Source organism: Peromyscus eremicus, chromosome 12 (assembly GCF_949786415.1).
Source record: "Peromyscus eremicus chromosome 12, PerEre_H2_v1, whole genome shotgun sequence".
NCBI classification, from domain to species: domain Eukaryota; kingdom Metazoa; phylum Chordata; class Mammalia; order Rodentia; family Cricetidae; genus Peromyscus; species Peromyscus eremicus.
The window spans coordinates 26,349,579-26,366,591 of NC_081428.1; the positions used below are offsets into that span (position 1 = coordinate 26,349,579).

Below are 17,013 nucleotides of genomic sequence, written 5' to 3' on the forward strand. Positions count from 1 at the left end.
TTCTTCCACCACACCCCCACCCCCAACAACCAAATGCCATATGCACTGAATTTTGTAGTTTATGGATAAAAGATACTGACATGTTAGTGTTTGGGGCTCTAAGCCTCTCAACAAGTTTTCTCTAAAGCAAGATTGAACTGAGTCTAGCATAGTGCTTTTTTTTTCTTTTCATTTTTTTTTATTTAACAGCACACTACATGTTTTCAATCTACCCTCCTATTTTTCATTGTTTTTACATCTATAGGAATATACTTCCCTAGACTTTATGTTTTCCTATTAAAATTACTGTATAAATGAGGTAGCAGTTGTTGAAATAAAACACCTCATCTTTGCTGAAAGAAAGTCTAAGTCCATAGTTTGCATAAAATAAATTAATGTAACAAGTTAATATTGTAAGACCCCAAAATCAAGAAATTTTAAATTTACACTTTTCTCTCAATTCTGCAATTTTCTTAAGGAAGATCCTGAATTAAGGCTGGTTTCCTATAGTGCTTCAAAGTCATTAAAAAAATTCTAAAATGTATTTAGCATATTACATACATTCTTGCATTATAACAACTTAATAATTTTGTTACATTCATAATTTATTCGTATACAAATTTATTCATGTATTCATAAATTCCTGGTTGTGACTTATGAATGAAAGTTTAATAGAATTGCTGTTGTTGAAAGCTATAGTGTCATTGAGATTTTCCATGGTTTGTCTCCCCTAACATTCAGATTTAAAGTCCTAGAAATTATTTTCAGAGAGACAAGATTCATTCTTTCAACCAGCATTGCAGAGCTTCACAATATAAAAAGAAGGGGAATCTACATAAATATTTAAATGCTCTCTGGCCTATTATTACCATCCTAGTGTTCCTAGTATGAGATTCATCTATGAAAGGCAGCAGAGGGTGAATTTAAGTTCTCTACAATGATAATTATCGATTACATATAAGTTTTTAAATATGATGGAGTTATTTTCTTGTATAGAATAGATGTTAACTAAAATCAAGGTATGATCTATCCTGTCATAACTTAAGATTAATTTCTATGCTTTGTGGTCTTTGTGCATGCTTTTTTCTGACAGTACCAAATAAGTTTCCTCAATGTCTATGCAGAATGGATATCTATTTGCCTGCACACTGATACTATGAAAAGTTATGTGTTAGTGATTCTGAAATAATCCTGGTAGGTAAATGTGGATATACCAGTACTCTCTGGCGATGTTTTTAAGATATTCTAAATGAGTATGAACTCACAGGATTTTTAAGAATTTCAAATCTGTATCCATTCCTGGATACTGCCTGCCAGCTCCAATTTCTTTACTTCACAGAACTAATCTCCTTTTAAGGAAAGGCATTAACTTACCAAAAAAGAACATACCTCGTCTCTTCTATTTGATAGAAAGGCACCTATCCTGTGTAAATTGTGTGTTCTTCTGTAAACAGACTCTGTCTGGCTAGAAGAACCAATGCCCTGTGAAGATGGTACCAGACCCTTATTCAGAAATATATGCACTTAGTTTATCTGAAAGTTTTGATATTTAACCTTCTGTCTAAACCTTAAATCAAGGCCCCAGGGCAAGGACTAATGTCTTCATCTTTTTAAATTTAAAAATCTGTTTCAAACTAGAGACAAGAAATTAAACTCCCAGAATGATTTGAGTCTGTGAGCATAAAAATAGCCCTCTAGCATAGTATGCATTTATAACGAGAGTCATAATCTAAGGATCAGTCTCTCAAAATGAGAATGAGGATCAAAAAGAATTACAGGGGAAAAGTGTGTCTGTAAAAAGACATCTAGAAATCTCTTTGCATGTAAAATGCCAAACCAACACAATTAAAATACAAGCTTATTTAAATACATCTCTACACCCATCCTCCAACATGCACACAAATACATACATAAAAAATACAATACAACCAACATTATGCTATTTAGATTTTTAAAAAGTAATTATAGGATTTAACTCATATAGCAGCTAGGGAAATTATCATAGGTTGTAGCTACTGCCACTGTAAGAATTGGTTTCAATTCAACCTTTAATGAGATCAGCAATTTCTATTCATTTTCATGGGTACCTACTCCTGTAATGAAAAGGATTAATTTGAAGTTCCTAGAAATGCATCAACTATCTCATGTTGGAGGGTAGCTAGTCTGTGGGCCGTAAATATAATTTCCTCAAGTACTAGGTTGACTATTTCATTAAAACAGATGATGTTTTAGTATTTCATATGCAAAACCATGCAAGGGTTGTGCAAAGCAGGATTTTAATATAGAACGTATTTGAAGAGGAAAAGATGCCATGAAAGGTAATCACTTCCTACTTACGGATGCAGTGGTCAGAGTAAGTAAAATGCTTCTTTTTTGGAGCAAGAGCAAAATATTCTGAGTCCCACACCTAAGTTAGAAAATGCAAGGGCAGAAAACTTAAAAAAAACTATATTAATTTATTCAACATTTTTCTATGAAACACACACAATGCAGGAACGGTAGGATTAGAGAGCTGGGGAGGGGCTATGTACACCGTGTAGATTGACCTCTGTTCTGGTCTCATGAGCTCACCCCTGATGTTTAGTGAACATTTTGAACTCCATAGCTAGTGTAGTTCAGATGGGCAGTGTTGACAATGACAGTCTAGTGCTTTAGGAAAATGTGAGGGACACTGTAAAGGTGACAGCAGGTCTCTAGAGCACATGTCCATCCACCTCCCTACAAACCGGCCATAAGTGACATTCCCTACAGAATATCAATGGTATATATATATATAGTGTGTGTGTGTGTGTGTGTGTGTGTGTGTGTGTGTGTGTGTGAGGGTGTGTGTATGAAGCTAGAACTTCATTCCAATTTGATCAAATCATGGAGAGAAAGAACAAAAAGAGTAAATTTGCTTTCTCATGAAAACAGGGGCAACTCTTCTCTTAATGTCTTTCATTAAGTAGGAGTGTGACAGGCTTGGGCTTTATACATTTCTATTTCATGAATAAAGTAGTGTCATTGAAGACTTTGAGGGTTGAACATTAAAAATGCTTAAAATACCAAGAATTATTTATAAAACAATGACAACCTATCTAATTTCTGAAAGTAGAAATCATGCAGAAAATGATTAAGGGTATATTTCTTTGAAGATTTCCAGAATCTCTTTTGAATCTTAACACAGTACTCATCATCTGGAGAGTGAATAATAGCATATAATGATTCTTGGCCTTGCCACAGAAATCTCATCCTTGGACCAGTACCTTCTGTGACATCTGTAAACCAATGACAAGAGATCAGCAATAATGATGTGCCAGACAGCAATCAGCCATGTATACTGAGCCCATTGAGGGTTATAGTCTTCCCCTGCAGCAGACAGGTCACCAGGGGGAATTCATGAATGATATATGAGTTCTTCTGGAGTACCAAGCAAAGGCAGAGTGTTTATCTTCTTAAATATTTGTAAATGTCCTTTCACACAGATATAGAGTGCCCTTAAAAGGCCAAAACAAGAGTAAAAATGGTAGTTTAAAATGAGGAAGTACCTTCATCTCTTGTGGTGCTCTTGCGTTGGGACTGCTAAATTTGAGCAGCTATAGCTACTTTAGAGGATCTGTTTGTACAAATAGCGTTCAGTGAAGAAAGAATAATATCTAACTTATTTATTTCCGTATTTCCCAAACTCTTAGTACTTATTTTCTTCTCAGATTTTCACCTGTTTGTTGAGCGAATGTCCTGTTAATCAAAGGCAATTGATAGAATGTCAGATTACTAACCGTATCTTAAATAGCTAAGTTGTTTTGGGTATTGACTTACAACAGAAAATATTTGCTCTACATGTTGCCAAGTCTTGTCTTTTAATTTATTGAAAGGGAAGACTTAGATTTTTTAGAGATTAAAAAACCTGGGAAATACATCTATTTCAATTGCAACATCTGAAAATCTAGACCTAACATTATGACAATGGGTCAATATAATACCTCAAAGTAAGTTCTAAATCTAAAAACGTGACTTGAGCCATGACATACTATGCACCAAATAAATAACCTTTCCTGAGTAAATGAATGTATACCTTCTTGCACACACAAAACAAACAAACAGTGGCACATTCTGCTTTCAAGTTCCTATTGAAAGGGAAGAAGATCCCCTCTACTTCCTTAGTCCTTAAACTGTGAACCGTTAATAAGAGAGATGGTTTGGAAGAGACAGGCATAAAAGTTTTACATAATTTACATATGCACGGGGATCTTCACAAGTGAACAAAGCTCAAAGAAATTACTTAAACATGCTGCTGGATTACAATAGTAAATTCTAGGGGTGCTGCTAAGAGATACTGGGTATGGCAGGAGGAAGACGCTAATGAGGATAAGGTTAACTTAAAGTTCATTTACTAAGGTCCAGAGCAACTAAATTATCAGTCACCTGCAGTTAAGTTTGTTTTCCAACGTTGATATGTAAAGAAACTCCCTTCACAAGAATGTAGCCTAACAACACTGAGAAAAGCTGAATGGCTCTTTTCAAATCTATCACAAGTGGTCTCAGTATGCTAATTTTCCAGAAATTCTTTTTGAGACAGGGTCTCACTATGTAGCCCCTCTGGCATGAAACTGTTAATGTAGCCCAAGCTGGCCTTGAACTCATAGATATCTGTCTGCCTCTGCTTACTGAGTGCTGGGATTAAAGGTGTGCACCACCACTACAAGCCCAAGTTTGCACATTTTAAAATGACATGCCCGTAATTGCTTTACTTTATATATCCATTTGCTTTTAGTTGTTGAGGACAACATGTGTGGTGTTAAAGAGTGGGTGGGATGCTAGAGCAAGTTGCCAAACACTGTATTCCTACCTTCTAGGGCTATAAACTTAGGCTATTGCTTTATCACTCAGATACTTAGTGTCCATCCATAAAATGGGATGAATAATTCATAGAGTAGCTAAAAAGATTAAGTGAAGCAATATATGTGAAGTGGCTAGTACATTTCAAGCACTCAATAAATATTAAACGTCAGTATATTTTATTTCTGCAGGTACAAAATAATTCAGCAAATGAATCAGTAAAAATTAACTTTTCTATAGTTTTACATATGAAGGGAATATTAGTCACAGTTTGAAAGGTAGAATAAAAAGGTTAGAAGAAATTGAAAATACAGATATTATTCACTACCTATGAATCCCCATATGTGATAAACTTCAACTTCTTAATGGCTGATAGCATACTTGACTAACAGGCATAACATTTGTTGCAGAACTCACTTAGTAAAAAAGGCGGCTTATTTATGGCTTCAAGGCACCAGGTTACATATACTTCACTTCACAATTAGATATTATGTGTGGTGAAATAAGTCAGCTGCTGAAGGGCACAGCTGCTTCTTCCCCACATTTATGCATGATCTTTTAAAAACAGTGATCAAAATATTTAGTAGAGTACTGGAAATTTGATTGGGTAGGGGAAGGTGCATAGAGGCTACCTAACAGACACCCAACACAGTTAAGTAGAAGCGATATAGTACTTGTGTTCAATGGAACAGTGGAAAGACTTATTATTGACAATAATCTTTTACATATTTTATGAATAAGTAGGAAAACTCAATCAAAGTCTCCAAACAAAAGTAACAATAAAGAGATGAGCACATTATTCATCCTAATTTATTCATCAGATACTGTATGCATGTCTTGAAATGGTGCAATATACTCCATTAATATCTATAATCATTTTATATTAATCAAAAAGTTTTAAAGTACTTAAAGAAATGAAAAGACTTGCTACTTTGGTATGATCATTATATACTGTATAAATCTATCAAATTATTGCAGTATGCTCTATAAATTTGAACAATCAAAGTAATTAGTAAGTGAAGAGAAGGATTCCATTAAAATCTCCTGCTTCATGTGTGCATGGAAGAAAAAGTTGAACCAAACTAAAAGTCAGTATATAAACTGGATTTTTGTTTTCCTCAATAGCATATTGTTCTCACACTCATTAATTCAGCAAATGTATCTTGAGCACTTATAATATGCAAATTCAATGCTAATTAGTAATCACAAAGTTAATGAGAGAGCTTATACTGATGTATACATTCACAAACAAGTGCATATGCTTACAATCAATTGGAAAACAAATATTGAACCAAATGAATAAAGTCAAGTGGATGTTGACAGGTAGATGTGATGAAGAAGGATATTGTAGGTACAAAAGAATAGCATGATGAAATGTCAAGAGAGTAAGGGCATGAGATCTGGTATGTCTTCTTTCTTTGTCCTACAAAAGTCCACCATTTTATTAAGCCCTAACAGAAATTATAAGCTGAATATCGATCATCATAATTAGTACTCCCTGAGTACACCCTTCATTTTTTCCTTAAGAAGTTTGGAGCTTCTTCAGATTAGGAATAAAAGTCTCAGTAAAATTAATATCCTAGGATCTCATGTACTATTTGCCATCAGTAGTTACTAAAGTGGTTTGTTTCTAGAATATAGGAAGTAAGAAAAATTTAAGAAGTGGAAGTGAGCTTTAAAACTTCAGGTTCAATGACTAGGTGAGATAACACAGACATGTAGAATCATGGATAAGTGCAAAGCTTAAGTTTTGAGGAAACAAGATAATTTGGTCTATTTGTTATTAATAGCAACACAACACCAAAGTAGAGTAGATTCTACTGGTCCATGTTTGCATAAACAATACTAAATCTGCAAAGAACGGATATTTGAATGAGATTTCAATGACAGATTCAAAGAAAGAGATTCTCATGACAGCCTTGAATTTGAAAAGGAACATTTTTCTAATAGAAGAAATCCAAGGGATAGCCTAACGTGGGAGAAAGAAAGAAAATATGACAGTAGAAATTGGAGAAAAAATTAGAGTTTAGAAGAACTTGTTAGAAGGTTCCAGAAAGAAAACAGAGAGAAGAGAGATGAAAGAGAACTGAGGGGGCTTGGCAGATGGCTCGCTTCATGAAGTGCTTGCTGCACACACACGAGGACTGGACTTGGGGTCTTTAGCACCCACAAAAATACCCACATGAATTATCAACCTCTATAATCCCAATGCTGGGGACAGAGACAGAAAGATCCTTGAGGCTAATGAGCCAGCCAGTCTAGCCAATCAGAGTTCAGAGCCAGAGAAAAATCCTGACTCAAAAAATAAGGAGGCCAAAAAAAAAAAAAAAAAAAAAAAAAAAAAAGGAAAGGTCTTCAGGAGATGGTGAGTTCTATTTTTTTCTTGCCTGGATAGAGGTTTGATTTGTTCTTGAATGTTCTGGGGTGGAGACTAGAAGAAAGCACAGCATGTGGAGGTCTACTCAGTGTGGTCGTCTCTCTCATTCTCATCTTCACCATCCACGGAGAGAGCAGTATACCTGCTTGCAGAACTGAGCTTAGAGGCGGGATTCTCCTCAGATTTCTTTGGCTCAGGTGCAGGTCTGGAGTCTTGATCTTTTTTGCCATCTTTCCTATCCAACTCCTCCCAGTGGTCTTTGTTCCCTCCTTCTCCAGGACCACGACTGGAGGTCCCAGTTTGGCCTTTGGGGACACTCATCCCATGTGTTTTATTTTCATTTTTCCTTGACGGTCCATCCTCAGAGGGCTGAGATGGAGCCACCTTCCCTCCACCACTTGTAGGGGACTGCTGCTCTGTGTCTGAGCTCTGAGGTCGAGCAGGAGGGTTAGAGCTTCACTTCACCCATGCATTCTCCTTTGGTGGAGGGGCTGGCATTACCTTTAGAGGCTGATTAGGTTTGGAGGTTTGGAGATTGGAGAGTGACAGTCTTCTTCTTTATTGAGGGTTTCATTTTCTAGAGACTTCTCACTCTCTCTCCCTCATGTATTTCTGCCACACGTGGCTGAGGCCCCAGTCTGTGATGACTCACTTCCTGTCCTCAACTGTTCTCTTTCATGAGTTTCTTCACTTTGCCAACGTGGGTGTCTCTCCCGTGGCCGGCGGTCTAGTTTCGGCTCATCCAGCTGCTGCTGCAATTTCTCCTGTTCCGTCTGTAGCCGTTCCTCTACTTCTCGTTCTCCAGCAGCCGTGTCCACAGGTTTCGCCCCTCCAAAGATAGAAGCTGCTCGACTGGACTGGGAGGTGCTAGCAGAGGAATCATCTTCCTTAGGAGTTCTCCGAGGCTTTAGCTTCAGTTTGGGTCTTTGAGGGGGACCTCTGTCATCACGCCTATAATTTTGTATTCTACTGCAGCCTTTTAAAGTATTGAAGTAACTGGAGAATCACCATTGTAAGCCAGAGATGTGGCTACCGCTTTTGAATGGGGAAGTTGTGATGTGTTCTGATGATACCAAGTGGCTACCTGTGTGACTAGTGCCCCTGGATCCATTCAGCAGAAATGTCGTGACTGAGGCAGTAGAGAAAGGTACAAGGAAGAGTGAGATGTCTGCCTTTTAATTCTTATCCTGTGGTGGTACCTATAAGTTCCCGAACATCATCTGAATAAATTTCCCATCCTTGGAAAGGTAGGTTTAGTCTCTCAAGTTCTTTTAGTCTCCAGGAGGCTGCCAGTCCTTCTACTTTAATTCTGACTTAACTGGGGCCAGCCTAGGGGGAATTGTGCTTTGTTTTTTACCCCCAAGGGGGTAATTGGGAGAGAGTCTACAGGCCACTAACAAGTAGTACCACTTGGGAACCAAAATGAATGGGAAACTCAATCCTGGTTTGAAAAGCTTTGAGGGAGTGATCGGTTATTTTATATCAGGTAGTAAGAGAAATGGCATGACCTCCGATAAACACATGAATAGAAGGATCATTTCCCGGATGAGGAAGCACATAGCGGGCATGGGAAATTTGTCTTCTAAAATCTGTCCTTTCTAAAGGTTCAAATATACCCACCTTCTTTCATTGTCACTCTGGTCATCTCATGTTCTTGATGACACTGTCAGCCTTCCAAAAGCTGTCTCTGCTCTCACAGGCATTTTATCTTGGTCACCAGAAGCTGTGGCCTGAGGCTCTGTGGTATTATTGATTCCTGCCCCTGTCTGATCCTGCTGTTTTCGCCTCTTGGAGGTCAGAGTACTTCAGGTGATGGACTGGGGTACGTAAATAGGGAGCTGAGTTAAAGGTCTTCAGGCTGGATTGGGTATTTCTATACTTTTCTTTCACTGGAACTCCACTCTAGTGCTTGCGTTTGTTATGTGACCTAGACTGTGGTTTTTTGCTTAGAGGGGGATTGGTTTCTTGACTTCCCTCAAGAATAAAGGATAATGCAAAGAACTATTGAATAAGGTCCTGGCTTCTCTTGCACAGTAGCTTGACCTATCTGCTTTGATCTGCACCTTTGTGTAGGGGTCAGTTCCAAAGTCAGCAAGCTTCCCTGTTGTGGGACGGCAGGGTACCTGCAGGCAGATGAGAACTTGGTCTTAATGTGCAAGCCTGCTGTGCAGGAGCACTGGTTTAGTGTGCTGCAGCGGTGGACACAGCAAGTTGCTTATCCAGTGGACTTGATTGGATAGTAGCTAGAAAGTGGGCTCTTAAGAGAGACCCACAGTTGAATGGGTTTTTTAAAACCATTGGTTATAGATAATGAAAAGGTAGTTTGCCCTCTTCATGTCTATTTCCCTTCCAGATAGTTGCATCCAGAAGAAAGCTGTTCTGTCCCACTCTAGTACTTTGCTCCTCTGTTAAAATAAAAGCAGGGATTGACTTATGTCCCGCTCCTGAATACATGTAAAATTTGTACAAAAATATCTTCTATAAAAATGATTTGTAATCTGTAGACCTTTCTTGGGAGATGTCTTGAGATGTAAAATCCCATCCTTTGGGTTGAGGGTTTTTTGTTTTTCTCCAAATAAATCCAGTCTTTAAAGTTGAAAAAAAAATATGGAAGAGAGCAACTGAGGAAGACACCCAGTTTGCCCTCTGACCTCCATAGAAACATCTGAGCAGAAGAGTATAAACACACACACACACAAACACACACACACACACACACACACACACACACACACACACACGGGAAGACATATTTATAGCATGCATGGTTACCGGATACCCTCAAAATTTGTTTCAGGGAAAAAATGAAGTCAATATACCTAAAAAAAATTTTTTTCCATTGTATTTTGGAACTGAATCTACTCAAAATGATAGATCAGCAGCTTTAAGAAGAAGGGATTTATTTGAAGATATTTCAGCTTGTGATTTCCATATTGACATAATTTTAAGCAAGAATTAAGTGACTGTTTTGTCTTCCTTACCACTTTATAACATGAAAATATTTTTGTATTAATAATACTCTATTTTTTTCATCCCAACTGAAGTTTTCCCTTCCTCCTCTCCTCCCAGTCTTCCCCCCACCTCTCCTCTGCCCCCTGCCCATCCACTCCTCCTCTGTTTCTATTCAAAAAAGGGCAGGCCTTCCATTGATATCAACAAAACCTGTCATATCAAGTTGCAGTAAGACTGTGCACATTCCCCTCATATTAAGGCTGGACAAGGCAACCCATAAGACCAAAAACACAAGTGACAGCTCATGCTGGAAAGGATGTGGAGCAAGGGGAACACTCATCCATTGTTGGTGGAAGTATAAACTGAAATTTTTAAAGTTTATCATAATTAAGATTTCAAAAATATTTAAAAATTACACCAATGATCACTAACTAAATTAAAAAAGGCATTTAAATTAATTCATTAGTTAATTGTGTTTGTGGTGGAGAGGTGATGCACAGGCCACAACACATATGTGGAAACCAGAATATGGTTTTGTGGAGTGACCTTTCTCTCTCTCTCTCTCTCTCTCTCTCTCTCTCTCTCTCTCTCTCTCTCTCTCTCTCCTTTTGCCTGGTGTGGTGATTTAAATGAGAAATGTCTCCCATGGATTCAGACATTTGTTCATTTTGTCCCCAGTTGGTAGTGCTATGTGGGGAAGTAGAGGGGGTTCATCCTTGCTGGGAAAGCGCATTACTCGGATGAGCTTCTATACTTCAAAGCCTCTTGCCACTTCCAGTTTGTTCTCTCTGCTTTGTGTTTGTCCTTGAAGTGTGATTTCTCAGCTCTATTCTCCTGCTGCCATGCTTAAAGCTGGCAGCCCTAGCTCCATGCCATGATGGATTCTTAGTCCTCTGGAAGTATAAGCTAAAATAAACTCTCTCACAAGTCCCTGTTGGTCATGGTGTTTTATCACAGCAATAGAAAAGTAGTGTACACAGGTAGCTGGGAACTTCAGGAGACCGGCTTGAGCAACCACCAGCCTTACCTGTTGAGCCACCTCACTGTCCAGAATTCATTTTTGATAGAGGATAAGAAGCCCACAAGCCATTTTGGAGTCAGTGATCTCTATCTGTGAAGAAACCAATCATATATCTAAAACATAATAGGAGACTTTGACTAATTAATAGGTAATTAGAGGTAGCCAGATTTTCATTTTGGAATTTGTGGATAACTGGGGAGGGCAGAAGTAAAGAGTGAAGAAATGGGAGTTAGAGAGATGGTTCAGTTCCCAGAACCCACATGGCAACTAACACTATATTTATAAGTCTAGTTCAGGATCTGATGTCCTCTTCTGGCCTCTGTGGGCACAAGGTAAACATGGTTCACGTTCATAAATGCAGGCAAAAACCTACATAAAATATATGATAAATTAAGTCCTTTAAGTGAAAAGAAGACAGCCAAGAGTTTGTACGAAGTATGTAACCAAGTTTTTAGAATCATACCATTGAGGATGAGGAGCAATTACAAACGATGAAATCTGGGTAGCTTAGCTAGTTGAGGGAAAAGAGCATAAATTCATACTGATGATGGACTTTGCCTATGGTTGGTTATATGACAACCCAAGAAAGCATTTCCTATCGTCACACAGAGGTGAATATATTTCATAGTAGAATTAAGTTAGTAATCTGAATGACTCTTCTGCAAAACCATGCAAAAGTCAGTATTGTATTCTTTTCTCATGTGGTGTAGTGATTCCCTCAAACATTTATTACTTGATTCACTCAGGAAAACAACTGATTGCTCATTGCGTGCTAACAGTGATGGCACTGGTTATAAAATAGTAGGTCGGACACATTCCTTGTTCTCAAGAAAACCTAAGCATCCTCCAGATATTTCCAACTTCATCACAGAAAATTACTTTTTTTAAATCAATGTGGTTACGATGCCAACACAGTTTACATGTTTCACCAGATTACCGTCCTCTCCTCACTATATGACATATCATACCTGATGGTCATATATCACATCAATTTTCTGGAACACTCCTGATTTTACATCTCAAACAGAAAAGTTGAATAACTCACAGCTACAAGTTTTACTTTACCAGAAAGTCATTAAAGTATACATCTAAACAGATTTTTAAATGCATTTTTTACTGTTACCAACATTGTATATTAACCAACTTCCTAGCTATTCCACTAGCAAGGCCTCAAAGCCTTTTGTTATGCTGGTCACAGGCTGATTTTAGAGCTGCATGCATAGGACATAAAAGTGTTGTATACCAAGTGATATAGTTGACTATCATTCAGTTAGTTTGAACAGAGAAGAATGTTTTTGCTTCTTAGTTTAAAGAAGTATAGTGGGAGGTGATCATTCACATTACAAAAACAAAAAACAAAAAAAAAACAAAACAAAAAAAAAGAACCCAAAAGGATCCAGACTCCTTCACATAGATTTATATGTCAACTGCTCTATGAAAACTAATACATTTAACACACTATATTATACCTCCCAACCTCTGGGAAAACAACAAATGGGTTTATTTAAACTCAGCTTATGCTTAGGGGAATATTTTCTTTAAAAGAACAGCTTTTACTGAGGGAAAAAAAAAAAGGGAGGTTAGAACTTCATAGCCCTGAGGTATCTTACTGCCTGCTTCCTAGAGGCACAACACTTCTCCTAATTGATGGATAAAAAGTCAAGAACGAGTCATGTGTGGGGTAGCAGGGCCCTGGAAGGAAGTGAGATATGATAGTTATAAAGTTCAGTTTTCTGTAGAAAACACTGAGTTATTTAACTCTTGGTCGTTCAGAATACTAGTAAGTTATTTTACTTAGTATAAACATCCTTGAATGTTCTGATGTAAAAATGTCCAGAAAATGAGATCTGAACAAAGCCATTTTTCTCCCATTAATACAACCAAGAAAAGTCAATGTGTTTATATATGTTTTGTGGCTCATTAAACTACAGGCCTTTGGTTGTCTGTGATTTTTTAAAGAATCTTTCCCTGTTCCCTCACTTCCTGGAAGTTGTACAATGGTCCCAATTAGTCTCACTCTTGCATGGGTCCTGAATCCCATTATCCCACCTGGTTACTTGACCATGAAGGAGCAGCAGTGTACTAAAACCCTCAAAATCCTTGGAAGACGTTTATCCTGTGAATCTTTCTAGAGAATCCTATAGCACCTAGTCTACTCAGCTATTTATCCTTGAAAAGGTATATGATTCACGTCCTGATTTCTGTTTCCATTGTTCTATTATATCCCAAATGTGACTTAAATAGACTCACAATCTTAATTAACTGTGTCTTCCACTTTAGTTCTTAAATTCCATTATTTACCAAGTCTTCTTAGTGCTTCTTTCATCTTCTTTGCTTTTTACAAAGTTGTTGCCTAATCAAGGTCCTCCTTATCTGCACTTGATGAGCATGGAAGTACACTGAGTATTCAGGTCTTATTTCCTTTTACATTCACACTCTACAGCACTCTAGCTGAATCTGTCTCATTGTTTGTATCACTCAATTCTCCTCTTAAATGGAAACAAATCAATCTGTTGATAACATCGTTTATTAAAATGCCTTCTCTTGTTAGCCTGAGTCTTCTGTAATGTGTCGCCACCAAACCCGATATTATCATCCCTTCTAATTTGTTTCTAAGTAACTGGGAGTTTGAATACATGCATCTGTAAGTTCAGCGCAAATCACAGAGTTTAACCAGATTCTTATAAAATGCTAGCCTGTGGACCAATCAGTCCCAACACCCAATTTAGCACATACTATGAACTGAAGATAAAGTAGAAAGTATAACAATATTTTTAACATGTTAAATTATACAAATTCAATTTTCCACATCCATAAGTAAGAGTCAGTTGAGTGCAGCCATGCTTGCATGATTACTGACCATCTACAGCTGACCTCACACCACAATGAGCTCTATTGTTATTTCTCTTCTCTGAGTTTGAACGTAGGTACTCCAATCTATTATCAAAGCAGCTGTGATAATTCATAGACCATACAGAAAAGAACATGCTAGAATTCTTTTGGGAAGAACAGGCTATGGCTTACCAGTGCTGTGGGATGGTCTGTATGTCAAGTGTGTTGCTGATTGGTCAGTAAATAAATCACTGATTGGCCATTGGCTAGGCAGGAAGTATAGGCAGGACAAGGAGAAGAATTCTGGGAAGTGGAAGGCGGAGAGAGAGACATTGCCAGCCGCCATCATGACAAGCCTCATGGGAAGATCCCGGTAAGCCATGAGCCATGTGGCAAGGTATAGATTAATGGAAATGGATTAATTTAAGATATAAGAACAGTTAGCAAGAAGCCTGTCAATGCCATACAGTTTGTAACTAATATAAGTCTCTATGTTTACTTGATCGGGTCTGAGTGGCTGTGGGACTGGCGGGTGAGAGAGATTTGCCCTGACCGTGGGCCAGGCAGGAAAACTCTAGCTACAAATGGCGCCCAACGTGGGGCAAGAGTTTCCACCTAAAACCTGAGTAAAAAGATTCTAAAACGGAGCTGAAAACAGTTCCTAGTTGTCTCTTTCAAGTTAATGGCAGCCTGCATGTTTGAGCTACTATGGCGGGTTCCTGGCATGTATGCTCGACCTGCAATATGGCGGGAATTAGGCCTCTGCAAGTAGCACATTAAGCTGTATGATGGATTTAGCCTTTGCTAGTACAAAAAAAAAAAAAGAGGTTTCTGGGCTACATGCTGCTTTGATAGAAGCATAGACCCACTATTTCTGAGAGTTGATGGTTCCCAGAGCTGGTGGAAAACCACCTCCATGTTGGGAAGCTGAAATGGTCGGAGCCAGCAGCCATAGCGCCAGCGCCGTTTCAGGCTTAGAAGGCTGCAGTTTAAAGCAATAGGCTCAAGATAATATAAAAAAAATAAGCCACGTAAAGATGGCTACCACACAGAGAATCTGGATTATGTTCTCTTTAATATTTGTAACTAAAGAAAAACATTTGATTACAAAAGCTGTTGAGTTATGCCAAAATGTATATTTTAAAGGTACCTTGACTTCAAAATTTGGATGTAAGGATATATTGCTTTGGAAAGGAGGCTCTGATTTTGTTTCCACAGAAAGCCAGAGGCTATGGATTTGTTCAAGATTAAGATACATCAGGTTTGACCAGCCAAGACCCCCTGAAAGGTCTCCGATGACACCATGGCCCTGATGATCCAACATCCAGAATGGTTTCAAGGCAACTGGCTCAGACGACATACCCTCATGGACTATTCCATAATTCTAAAATTTTCTTTGTATCCCTATAAGATACAGTGCCCCCCTCCAGCAGGAAGTAATAAGAGAAACTACACCCAAATTCCCAAATATACCAAGCTGACTTTGGAGATATGTAAAGGTTAAAACCTTCCTTTTTAAGAAAAGAAAAGGGGAAGTGCTGTGGGATGGTCTGTATGTCAAATGTGTTGCTGATTGGTCAGTAAATAAATCACTGATTGGCCATTGGCTAGGCAGGAAGTATAGGCAGGACAAGGAGAAGAATTCTGGGAAGTGGAAGGCGGAGAGAGAGACATTGCCAGCTGCCATCATGACAAGCCTCATGGGAAGATCCCGGTAAGCCATGAGCCATGTGGCAAGGTATAGATTAATGGAAATGGATTAATTTAAGATATAAGAACAGTTAGCAAGAAGCCTGTCAATGCCATACAGTTTGTAACTAATATAAGTCTCTATGTTTACTTGATCGGGTCTGAGTGGCTGTGGGACTGGCGGGTGAGAGAGATTTGCCCTGACCGTGGGCCAGGCAGGAAAACTCTAGCTACATACCAGTCCACCTCTTCCTTGGGATTATAGAAAAGATAACTTACTGGGTTATATGTCTGTTGGTATAACTTCCCAAACTGACCCACAAAACTCTTCATTGGTACAGCTTTTGGCCAGTTGTCCATACTGTGGGTGGTACATTTCAGTGATGGTTAGTTTCCTCAGGGACTTGTAGATGGGGAAGCTGCATTTGAGTCACCCATGCATGCCGCTGTGAGTAACTGCAACAAAGTTGTTGAGCAGAAACCTCACATCTGTCTGTTGGTGCCCTGACTATAAGTAAACAGACCTTTACTCATATATCCTCAGAAAAAATAACATCATTTCCACAAAACCTACAGTATTAAAACATTAGTATCTGGCATTTTACAGAAATACTGTCATTTCCTGGTTTAAAAGTATTAAAGTAAACTGGGTGGTAGTGGCATACGCCTTTAATCCCAGCACTCCCAGCCCTGGGAGGCGGATCTCTGTGAGTTCCAAACCAGCCTTGTCTGCAGAGCGAGATCCAGGACAGGCACCAAAACAACTTGGAGAAACCCTGTCTCAAAAAAAACAAGACAAAAAAAAGTATTAAAATAATCAGTAGTGGACAAAAATCACATAAATACAAAAAAGATAGATAGTAGATAGATAGATAGATAGATAGATAGATAGATAGATAGATAGATAGAAAGATAGATAGATGATACATATTTCTTCTACTTATTCAGAATAATAGATACTATTCACATTATCTTACTATATTACTTATTAAATGAACATTGTTTTATTAAACTTAAAAGATACTTTAAACAAAAACCTGTTAATGCTTTGGATTTAGTGGAAAATTGTAAGGAGATGAGAATAGATGAAATGAGGATATATAACCCAGGAACAAAAGAGAATTTAGCAGAAACGAAGGTGATAAGGGCAGTGAGGAATGATTTCTACAGATAAAGATGGAGGAAAACAGAGTCCGACAACTGTGTAGAAGTATGGGAGTGACACCTGGCCACTTCCTGCCTTCTGTCTTTTGTCTCATTAAAAAGGAAACAAAAATACTAATTATTGACTCTTACCTGTATGATTTAATTATATTATCAGCCAATCTTCACACCACCCCTAATT

General features: G+C 38.1%; 1 long non-coding RNA gene and 1 pseudogene across 1 annotated transcript; one reads left to right on the forward strand and one right to left on the reverse strand.

The window, feature by feature from the left end:
- Positions 1-7,253: 7,253 nt before the first annotated feature.
- On the reverse strand, positions 7,254-8,819 carry LOC131922871 (eukaryotic translation initiation factor 4B-like; annotated as a pseudogene).
- A 5,361-nt stretch (positions 8,820-14,180) lies between these two features.
- Positions 14,181-15,477, forward strand: LOC131922419 (uncharacterized). Its single transcript, XR_009382276.1, has 2 exons — positions 14,181-14,352; positions 15,198-15,477. It is a non-coding gene; the product is annotated as an uncharacterized LOC131922419 (long non-coding RNA).
- Positions 15,478-17,013: the final 1,536 nt, after the last annotated feature.